The sequence below is a fragment of the Tenrec ecaudatus genome, chromosome X (assembly GCF_050624435.1).
Source record: "Tenrec ecaudatus isolate mTenEca1 chromosome X, mTenEca1.hap1, whole genome shotgun sequence".
NCBI lineage: Eukaryota > Metazoa > Chordata > Mammalia > Afrosoricida > Tenrecidae > Tenrec > Tenrec ecaudatus.
The window spans coordinates 153580170-153590910 of NC_134548.1; positions in this window are offsets into that span (position 1 = coordinate 153580170).

The window sequence follows — 10741 nt, forward strand, 5'->3', positions numbered from 1 at the left end:
CATACTGTGAGTGAATACATAGCTAGGCAAACTGAACAGGGACAAGAAGGCAAATGTGACTACACTCAGAACTATAAAAATAGGTTTGACAGAGGACATCTCTATATATGTATTTATATGTACTGCAGATATACCCATGAATCTAGTAGACCATGCAAGGGACAAAATTATGAAAACTTCTTAGTCACAACCAAATATTTTTAGCACTTTTATTGGCATTTCTTCCACATAACATACAACTCAATAGTTCCGTCATACTAAGAAGAGTTATACAATCATTACCACAAATTTAGAACATTCTCTTCTTCCTTGTACTCATTGTTAATTCATGTAATTATTATTATTATTAACTGTGGCAAAAATATACACAATGAAACATTCTCCAATTCAACAATGTCTACACGTATAGCTCAGTGCCATTGATTATACTCTTCGTGCTGTCCAACCGTTATTGATATCCTTTTCCAAATTGTTCTACCACCACTATCATAAACTCAATGTCCCCTAAGCAAATACTCTTCCTTCTTCACCCTTCATAACCATTGGTCAACTTTGATTTCATTTCTTAATTTTAGTAGCTTTATTGACATAAAATTCACATATCAGACACTTTCATAGATAAGTCACTTTTAAAAAGAGTTGTATACACATAATCACAATTCTAGTGCTCCCTCCCACCTTCCGCATTCATTTTTGCTCCCTAAATCCCCTCACCCTCCCTGCCCTCCCTGTTAAACCATTGCATCAGTGATTTTCTCTATTCATACCCGCCTTCTGTGGTTTAAAATCTGGGAAACCTAACGGAATCAATAAAAACAAAGCTGAAATGAAACAAAAAGGAGAAAATAACAATATAAAGATATAAATAAAATAAAGAGTAAGAAAGAAGAGTCTACCAACAAAAGAAGAAATTTCTGTCATGGAATAAGTGAGAAATATTTGAGCCTAGAGAAAATTCAGATTGGGTCAAGAGGGAAGTCAACTAACCAAGTATTATATTATACCATGGCTTGATCCATCATAATCAAGTTTCCAATAATCTCTGTCTGATAGTAAAGTTGTTCGAGTCCCTTGCCTTTGGCTAGTCAAGATCTGCCAGACTTTAATCTGACTAGATACTGTGCAGATGGATTTCAGGCCCACACTGTCCTCCATAGCCTTCTACAAATTGGGTGTTCACAATTTAAGCTTTGCTACTTTTCCATTAATCATATTTGGATCACACAAGCTGGTGTGCTTCTTCGATGTAGATATAGTTGATGTCTCATTTAGATGGCTGCTTGTTTGAATACAAACCTTTAAGACCCCAGGCACTATTTCAATTGATGGCCAAGCTCCATCTGCTTTCCTCGCCACAATTTGCTGTAGCATCCTTAAAGTCAGCAATCTCTTCATGAAGGCAAATATCGAGCAGGACTGTGTTACAAGAACTAACTGTCCTTGGATTGGGGCTTGAATTAAGTGGAGTCCAGAATCCATCTGCATATCCATGGTTATGAAGGAGCCTGGTTTACTCCAGAGGTCTTATTATGATCCATACAAAATCCAACAAGAACAACATCAAAAATAAACAAACAAAAGCACAAAAAGAAACAAAGAGGAAAAATGTTGTCAATCATCCCTCTGGGGCATAAGGCTATTGCATTGGTAACACTAATAATTTATCCAATGTCATAGTGTTTACAGTACTGTTGAGTTTGTGAATTTATGCCAGTATAATGCAATTGGAGCTACAGTCTATGAGTTGGCCCCTTGCATAAATTGATTTCTTAATTGATTGAGCTCTGTTTACAATGAGCATGGGGTTTGCTGCTAGAGAAACTTTCCTGTAATATTCCTTACAAGGGCAGGTTAATACCTGTCATATTAGTGCAAGGGGAACATTGAGCTACGAAAAAACAGTGGTGCTGGGTCCCCTATTCAGTGGATGTCCACTAAGCAAGGGGTCCCATCCAATGTCCAAGGACTGCCATTTCCACAGTTTGGGGGTGGCCATCATTTGTTTCTTTCCCATCAGGGAGTTTCCATCCTAAGTGCAAGGGCTACAGGTAGTTTTGAAGTAGGGACCAGTTCATTCATTCAGGCTTCCACCTGGAATTCTTTTGCTGTGGCCCTCGGGTGATGTCATATTCCTTGGGAAGCCAGTGTCTAAGGTCATTGTAGTGCTTAGTCCATGGCTTGGCTCACTGAGAGTTGGGTAGAAACTTATTCAAAATGTCTATCCAGAAACACAGAACCGGTTTGTTTAGCATCGCTTCCTGATGTGAGATTGCTCCTCCCCATTTATGCACCATACCCACTCAGAAATATCAGCGCTTCCTCTGAAATGTAGATGCTCCCCTCCCTGGGCTTTATGTTCCAGTAAGGTTCTCCTCTCATTCCTGTGGAATGTCTCAATGTTGTATGGCATTAAGTGGATGGTCATCTTCCCTTTCCCCCTTCTGGAAAGAGTGACCCCAGTCAGCGTGAGGTATTCTTTTTTAAGGTAGTTCTTAAGCAATGCACATTGGTACCCCTTTGTTCACAACTAAATAGTGGCCCTAGAGGCTTAGTACCATAATCTTTGGGGACACTAGGGTCAATTGGCACAATGTAGTCCACAGTGACAATGTTGTATGCCCTGTTTGGTGAGTAAGGGCTGAGGTCTAAAAAGGCTTGTGACCAGCCATCTAAGATGCAATTATTGGTCTCTCTCCACTCGAAGCAAAGAAGTGTGTAAAAAACCAAAGATACGCCAGTCTCCACAACCCTGAGACCAGAAGAACTAGAAGGTGTCTGCTTACCACTACCGACCTGCTCTGAAAGGGGTCCCCGTGGAAGGTCCTGGTAGAGTGGGAGAAAAATGTGGAACAAAAGTCTCAAAATTATGAAAAAGAGCAAGCTGAGGAGTCTAATGAAGACTGGTGGAACTCCTGAGCTTTATCCTACTCTTTTGATATTTATATGGTTCATTATTGTAAGAAGTACATACCTCCATGGTGCTAGTGATCACTTTCTAGGCCTCTCTGTCCTTCAGGTGATAGTCGAGCCACAGACATGAGTCCATTTCTAGGCCTGAAGGGTGTCTTATCCCTGTGGCTGACCTTGCAGCATGATAGAGTTGCCTGTACAGTGAACAATCATACCAGGGAAATACACACTTCTTAGAAGAGTTAATCATGCAAAAATCAAAAGGGCATCATTTGCCCAGGCATAAACTAAGACAATCCAAAAGGGAGAGCAGAGAAGAAAGAAAGGAAATGATAACGACAGGAATAAAGTGGCAAGAGTGGCTATTACATTGTGGGAATTGCAATCAGTTACACACACACAAGTGTATTCATTGTGAAATGGAAAACTAAATTGTGCAATGTTTGTTCTAAAACTTTCACCCAAATCACAGTTTTTAAATTGATCACTATATATATATATATATATATATATATATATATATATATATATTCAATAGACTCACTTTTAGGGGGCAACCCGATTGCACTTCTTCCATGACAGACTTACTTGCTTTTTAAAAAAAATTCTAGAGACTTTCTGTGATATATATATATATATATATATATATATATATATATATATATTAGAGATCACTTTTTTAAAGATCATTTTATTGGGGGCTCTTACAGCCCTCATAACAATCCATATATCACTTATATCAAGCATATTTGTACATATGTTGCCATCATTATTTTCTAAACATTTACTTTCTATTTGAACCCTTAGTATCAGTTCCTCTTCTTTCTGTCCTTCCCCCTCCCCCTCATGACCCCTTAATTAATTATAAATTATTATTACTTTCATATCTTACTCTGATCGCTCTCTTCCTTCCCCCATGGTTTCTGGTGTTCCTCCCCTTACAGGTGTGTGTGGTTATGTGTCCATCATTGTGATTAATTTCCTCGTCGTCCCCTCTTCTCTCCACCTTGTTCCTACTCTCCTGGTATCGCTACTCCCATGTCTGTTCCTGGAGGGTTTATTTGACCTGGATTCTGTGTGTCCTGAGCTCTTATCTGTACCAGTGTACATGCTCCGGCCTAGCCAGCAGTGAAAGGCAGGACTGGGGTCGTGATAGTGGGGAGTGATGAAGCCTCAAGGAACCAGAGGAATATTGTGTGCTATATCAGAGCTATACTGAGCCCTGGTTGACTCATCCCTTCCTTGTGACCCTTCTGTGAGGGGATGTCCCATTGTCGATAGATGGATTTGAGGTCTCTATTCCAACCCCTCTCATTTTCAACGATATGTTTGTTTTGAGTCTTCTGATGCCTGTTACCTGATTCCATGCTCTACTGGAAGTCCATGGTACTTTCAATATTCTTTGTCAGCATCATAGTTCAAATGCATCAATTCTTCTCCTGACTTCCCTATTCATTACATAACTTTCATATGCAAATGAAGAGACTGAAAATACCATGGCTTAGGTCAAGTGTACCTTAGTCCTCAAAGTAACACCCTTGCTTTTCAACGTTTTAAAGACTTCTTGTGAAAGAAAAAGACTTCTTGTGCAGCAGAATTGCCCAATGCAATGTTATTTTATTTCTTCATTGCTGCTTCCTTGAACATTGATTATGAATGCAAAGAAAATGAAATCTTTAAAACTTCTAACATTTTCTGTTGATTGTAATGTTGCTTATTGATCCAGTTATGATTTTTTCTCTTTGTTGAGGTGTATTTCATACTGAAGGCTGTAATCTTTGATCTTCATCAGAAAGTGTTTAAGTTTTCCTTGTTTTCAGCAAGTAAGCTTGTACCATGTGTATATTGTAGATTATTAATATATTCTCATTCTTTTTCATATAGTCTAGCTTCTTTATTAGGGCTAAAATTCTGGGCATTAGGGTTGCCAAAAGCTACACTGAGTTAGTTAGTTTATTGTGCCAACCTGGACGATAAACACATGTGGGATTAATTGAAGGGCAGAGAGATAAATGGTTCAGTGAGCCTCGCCTTTGAGTTCTCAGATCTCTTGCTTTCTGATGGTTCCAGCACGGTGTAGCTGCCTTAGCAGTTCTCTGCTTCAGCTTGCAAGGACGACTTTCTGCAAGACATCCTCAGGGAGAAACCACATGAACATACCCCGATGCAACCCTGGGTGCAGGAGCAGCCATGTGGAGACCCCTGCCAGCGCTGAGATACTTACACGCTCACCGACTCTGCTTTCCTCCCACAGTCAGCATCACAGTGTGTGTTTTGTGAGACAGAGGAAGACTTTGTAGATTGGTGTTGGACATACGGGTTAATGGGTTGGATTTGTGGGCTTGGGCAGCCCTGGGTTGGGATGCTTTCTTGATGTGCACTTAAACTTTATATAGAAACTCTCTCTTATACATGAGTTTCTATGGATTTGTTTCTCTAAAGTACCCAGACTAACACATGCACCTTACAGTGGAAGCATAAGTCGGTCTTTTAAAATCCATACAGATTCAGCCCCCGTTGAGTTCTTTGTAACATTTACTGGCAATGTGAGCAGTTTTGTCTTTATGCAGACTGGGTTGGAAAGTGGATTATAACACTCCCCTAGCCAGCCCAAGGAGAGTCAGCTTAACCTTGCGGGACTTGTCGGGGTGTACCCTTGAAGGAAACAGAGTTACTAGGGTTGCGTTATCATGATTCATCCTCTGACTGCCTGGGTCCGAGGGTCCGGACCCACTCCTGTAAACTTTTCTGATCTACAATAGTATATATATATATATATATATATATATATATATATATATATATATATATAAATATATATCCAACGTGGTCCATTTCCTGCTACTGTAGTCTCACCTGCAACCATGATGAACTGATCTGCTGCGAATCACGATTTTGTCACAAGCTCTTTCGTTCTCCATGCTCTGTTTCAGTGGCTGTGTGTTTGTGAATCCTGGGACCGTTATGACCTTATGCTGATGGTTTCCCTCATCTGGATGATTCCCTTCTGTTTTTATCCTGTTAAAGACTTAACACATGAGTTTCTCTAAAATATATCTGAATTCGAGATTTCCTTTTTTACCTTAAAACACTTCTCAGATGTTTTGCTCAGCATACGGACTGAGTAAGTATGGTGAAAGACTACAACCCTGATGCACATAATCTACAGAAATTCTTGATGGAAACAAAATATTGTACAATGAAAATGTTGGTATTTTGCTACTGACACAAAAGAAATTCCATATGAAACAACTCTTCAAGTCAGGGATTAACTTGTTGAATTATTATTAAATTTGATAGAAACACTGCTTCATGAAAAGTCACTTCCTTTATCCTTCTGAAACATATGGAATAATTTGAATCTGTTTACTCATATCTCAAGGATGCAGATTTTAATATATATATATAAGAAAGCTTATCTAATTATAATCCATATAATACCATAAAACATGTATTTTTATTACACATGGGTTAGACTAATAGAAAAGAATCCCTGTTGGTGCAGTGGTTGAAGTGTTCAGTTGCTACCCAAAAGGTTGGCGGTTCAAACCCAATAATTGATCCATAAGAGAGAGATGAGGTAATATGCTTCAGTAAAGATTAAAAGCCTTAGCAAACTTATGGGGACAGTTCTACTCTGTCCAATAAGGTTGCTATGAATAGGAATGGACTCGGGGGCAATGGTTGCTGTGTTTTAAGGAGATTCCTAGGAGCCCTGGTGGTGTGGACGGTAAGCCCTCGGTTGCGAATGAACTGGTATGAACCTACCAGTTGGTCCCTGGGAGAAAGATATTTCAGCCTTGGAAATCCTATGGGGCAATTCTACTCTCTAATTTAGAGCAACTTCTTTTTAAAGCAAGTGCCACATATTAGGTTAGATGTTTTCCTTTAATATTCATAACAGCTCCATTAAGTAGGATCCCATTTAAAAAATAAATAAGATAGGGTTCAAGGGATTGATCCAAATAATAAATGGTAGAGATAAGATTTGAACTTACAAATGCTCTCCCCGGATCCCTGCTTCATTCGGCTGCCTGCCATTTCTATGCATTCATTTTAAATCTTGAGCCTTTCATTGATATGTTTTGATGTATCCGTATTCTCTCCATTAGAAGGTTTCCTCACTATCACTGCATGCATAGGAAAATTTGCCAAAAGTTTGTTAAATAAATTGCCTTCCTGGTTAATTCATAACGTGTCTGACATATCCTTTGGGTATTGCCTTCTAAATGCCAGATCTACCTTCCTTTGAGAATGGACAGTTCTCAAAAACAGTAAGGCCAAGTGGCAAAACATAATACACAAAACCAATGTTCTGTAATCTGCTTTGGTGAGTAAAGACTGGGATCGTAAAAGTGTCTGAGCGGCCATCTCAGGTACAACTAACTACTTACTGATCTCTCTCGGTCTGAAGTAAGAAAGAGTGATGGACTAATGGATTACGCAAACATCAGTCTCCATGGTCCTGCTATTAAAACGAGCTGATACCCAGCTACTGCAGATGCTCTGCTCTAAAAGGGATCATATCAGAAGGGAATGAGAAGAACATTTGTAATGAAATTCAAAATCTTAAAGGATCCCAGGCTTACAGATGGGATAGAGTGGCAAAACCCTTGAGACTGATTTTTAGTCACTGTTCAGACCTGGGACTGAATTCACCTCTGTGACTCAATTATCATCAGTTAAAAAGAATTTTGTTTTAAATGGATAGGTCTTTAGGGGAACAAGAGGCTCTGGGGGTGTAGTGGTTATGTAATAGGCTGCAATCCACATAGTCTGCAGTTCAAAACCACCAGCAGCTCTGCGGGAGAAAGACTGGGCTTTCCACCTCTGTCAACAGTTACCCTCTCAGAAACCCAGCAGGTGGTCATATGAATCAGCATTGACTCAGGGAGAAGGGGAACATTAACACTATTGGGTTATGTACATATTAGAATAACCAACTATCTGAGATTAAAAGGGCAGCACGGAGGAATGAAAATAGGAAGCATATAGAGGAAGTAGGATCAGAGAAGTTACATGGTGGGAATTACAACGAATAAGATGACACAAAATATGTATGAATGTAAAATTGATAATCTGCTCTGTAAATCCCCACCTGATTTACAATGAAAATATTTAAGGAAAAAGAGTTGATCAAATGAGCTGTGACTATAAAATTGAAGGTGCATCTGTACACGTGGCTTAAGGGAGCTGGTCTTGTAATTTTTCTGTATGGCACACTGCACATCTTACTTGAAGCTGCTCTGTGAATGAAAGTGTTCTTATTTACATACTAGTATCAGACATCTTGTTTCTGTTTAGTGACAAGTTCAGAGAAGTAAGCAATTCTCTAGTTGTCTACAAAGGGAACTATTTTTTATCACTTGTTCTTTTGAGAGTTTACACAGCCACATGTGTATTTTCAATTACTTCACTCAATAGATGGCTCTTGTAGATTTCAGAAGGTGCAAGTTTTTCCCTCCTGGATAATTGTTTTTCAGCAATATCACTAAGAGTATTATTATATTCTTGTGCATCTGCACGGCTGAAAATTTATTAATCTCTCTTTCCTCTAGACTCCCTTGTAGTGGCAAAACGTACAGAGGCATAACATGAATGTTTACCTGGAAAATCTTTACTTTGGTTGCACGTGAGTGTGTTTAGGTAAGTGAAGTTTTTCGGAAATGAACTGTTCACTGGTCACTGACTGAATAATGAACCTAGATGTTGCTATCTGTGCTGCTGTTTTGTTTATCTAACACAGTGAGAATCTATCGATTACTTAAAGTCCTGTGGAAAAAGGCTTTCTCAATATAAAAGTGTTTTTTAAAAAAGATATGCCATGTATTTATTTTAAATATGCACTCTTCAGTTGCTATTGTTGTGGGGGGGGGGAGGAAGGAATATCTTTTGTTTACCTGACTTTAGATTGACCCCCATCCATATTGTACAGTCTCACATCTTCTGTGTAATGGCAAAATAGTATCAAGTGCCATCAGGAGCATAATGCCAGTGCTAAGATACTATGAGAATCATCTCTTTGCTTTCCACAATTTGATAGTACATTTACTGACCGATTCATTCACTTATAAGGCATGTTCAGAGTTTATTATGTCCAAGGACTTGTGTAGACCCCAAGAAAGATGAAAACACCAGATAATCCAGTTTTTGTTTTAGTTTTAAACTGGCTAGAATACATGGCAACACCCTGGTGGAGTTGATATTATGAATCAATTTATATTCTCTGGCTCATTAAATCATAAGGCCAATCTTGCAGCAGAGTCATTTCTTCATTTCATTTGTTTCTCATGTGATCGAAACATGAGAAAGAAAATAATCGTCTGAAAAAATTAGGTTTCTGACAAATACTTTTCAATATCACACTACAATTAAATCATAGCATGTGGATAACCGACTATATAATGCCTCTGTTATGGTTATTGTAGTAAGTAGTAATATATTTATATATTTGATGTGTGTACATACAGTGCTATAAGTTACACCAAACAATATCTTCCCTATCGATATTTTATTTTCTTTCTGCTTTAAATCCCAGTGTTTGTTCAGCTTATTCTTTTGTTGTTGTGAACTTCAACACCATCATCGTATCATCACTATCATCTTCTGCTGACGCTGTTGTAAATGAAACCATTTGTGTAAGGTCATGTATAGCCTGCTTATTGATGGAGCTTCTACTTTCTTTTGGTGTTCACGTTCCTATAGGCTCAGGAAAAGTGACTCCCTTCTTAACTCCAAGGAATGACCCATATTCATTCCATCTCTTCTCCCATATCATAGCAGATTGGCTGAGCTGTGGGTACTAAGTTGATACATTAGCCTAAACACTGAATAATTTCTAAGACATCATAATATGAAGATTTGCATGAGATATATTACTGATCACTCAAGAGTCTATTACTTAGTTTTATTTGATAGATAAAACATAAACTAATGAAAAAATAGTAAATTATGAATATGAATAATGTTAAAGGCCAAATAAGCATTGTGGTTGTGGTTGCCATGTGTCATCAAGGTGATTCTAGCTCCTAGCGACCCTGTGTACAACAGAATGAAACACTGTCCAGGCTTGCACCAGCCTCACAATGTTGGAGGCCATTGTATCAATCTATCTCATTGAAGGTCATCTTCTTTTGATCATTTCTAGGCATTTGGTTTTTTATCTTTCTTCTTTTTTCTTCCTCTTATTAATTGATCTTCTACTTTACCAAACATGATAGGATTGATCTCTCCTCAAAACATGCCCAAAGTAAGTGAGCTAAAGTGTCACAGTATTGACTTCCAAGGAGCATTTTGTCTGTATTTCTTCCAAAACAGATCTGTCCATTCTTTTGGCAGTGTATTCCAAATTATTTGTCAACACCATAATTCAAAGACATCAGTTTTTCCCTCTTCCTTATTCATTGCTCATCTTTGGAAAGCATATGAGGTGAGGGGAAATATCAGGGCTTGGATCAGGTACATCTTAGCCTTTGAAGTAGCACATTTGCTTTTTAACAATTTAAGGAGGTCTTTAGAAATGGTTAAAACCTTTTAATTGCAAATTGAGTGAAGATTTGCAAGGCAGATAATCAGTTTTACATCTACCAATTCATATCTATTTTGTTTCATTTCGCTGAGTTCAATCTCCAACACGTAATAACAACACTTCCCCCTTGTGTTTCCTGTGACCAGTTGTGGTAGTTCCATAATCTGGTGTCAATGTGAAGATTCAGAATGAAGACGTGGAGTCTAGCCTGTCAATCAGGTAGTAGCTTGATGACCTCATTTGGAGGCCCTAAAGAGATGAATAGCTCGCTGGAGGCGGGACACATGCTGACTCCCTGGGAGA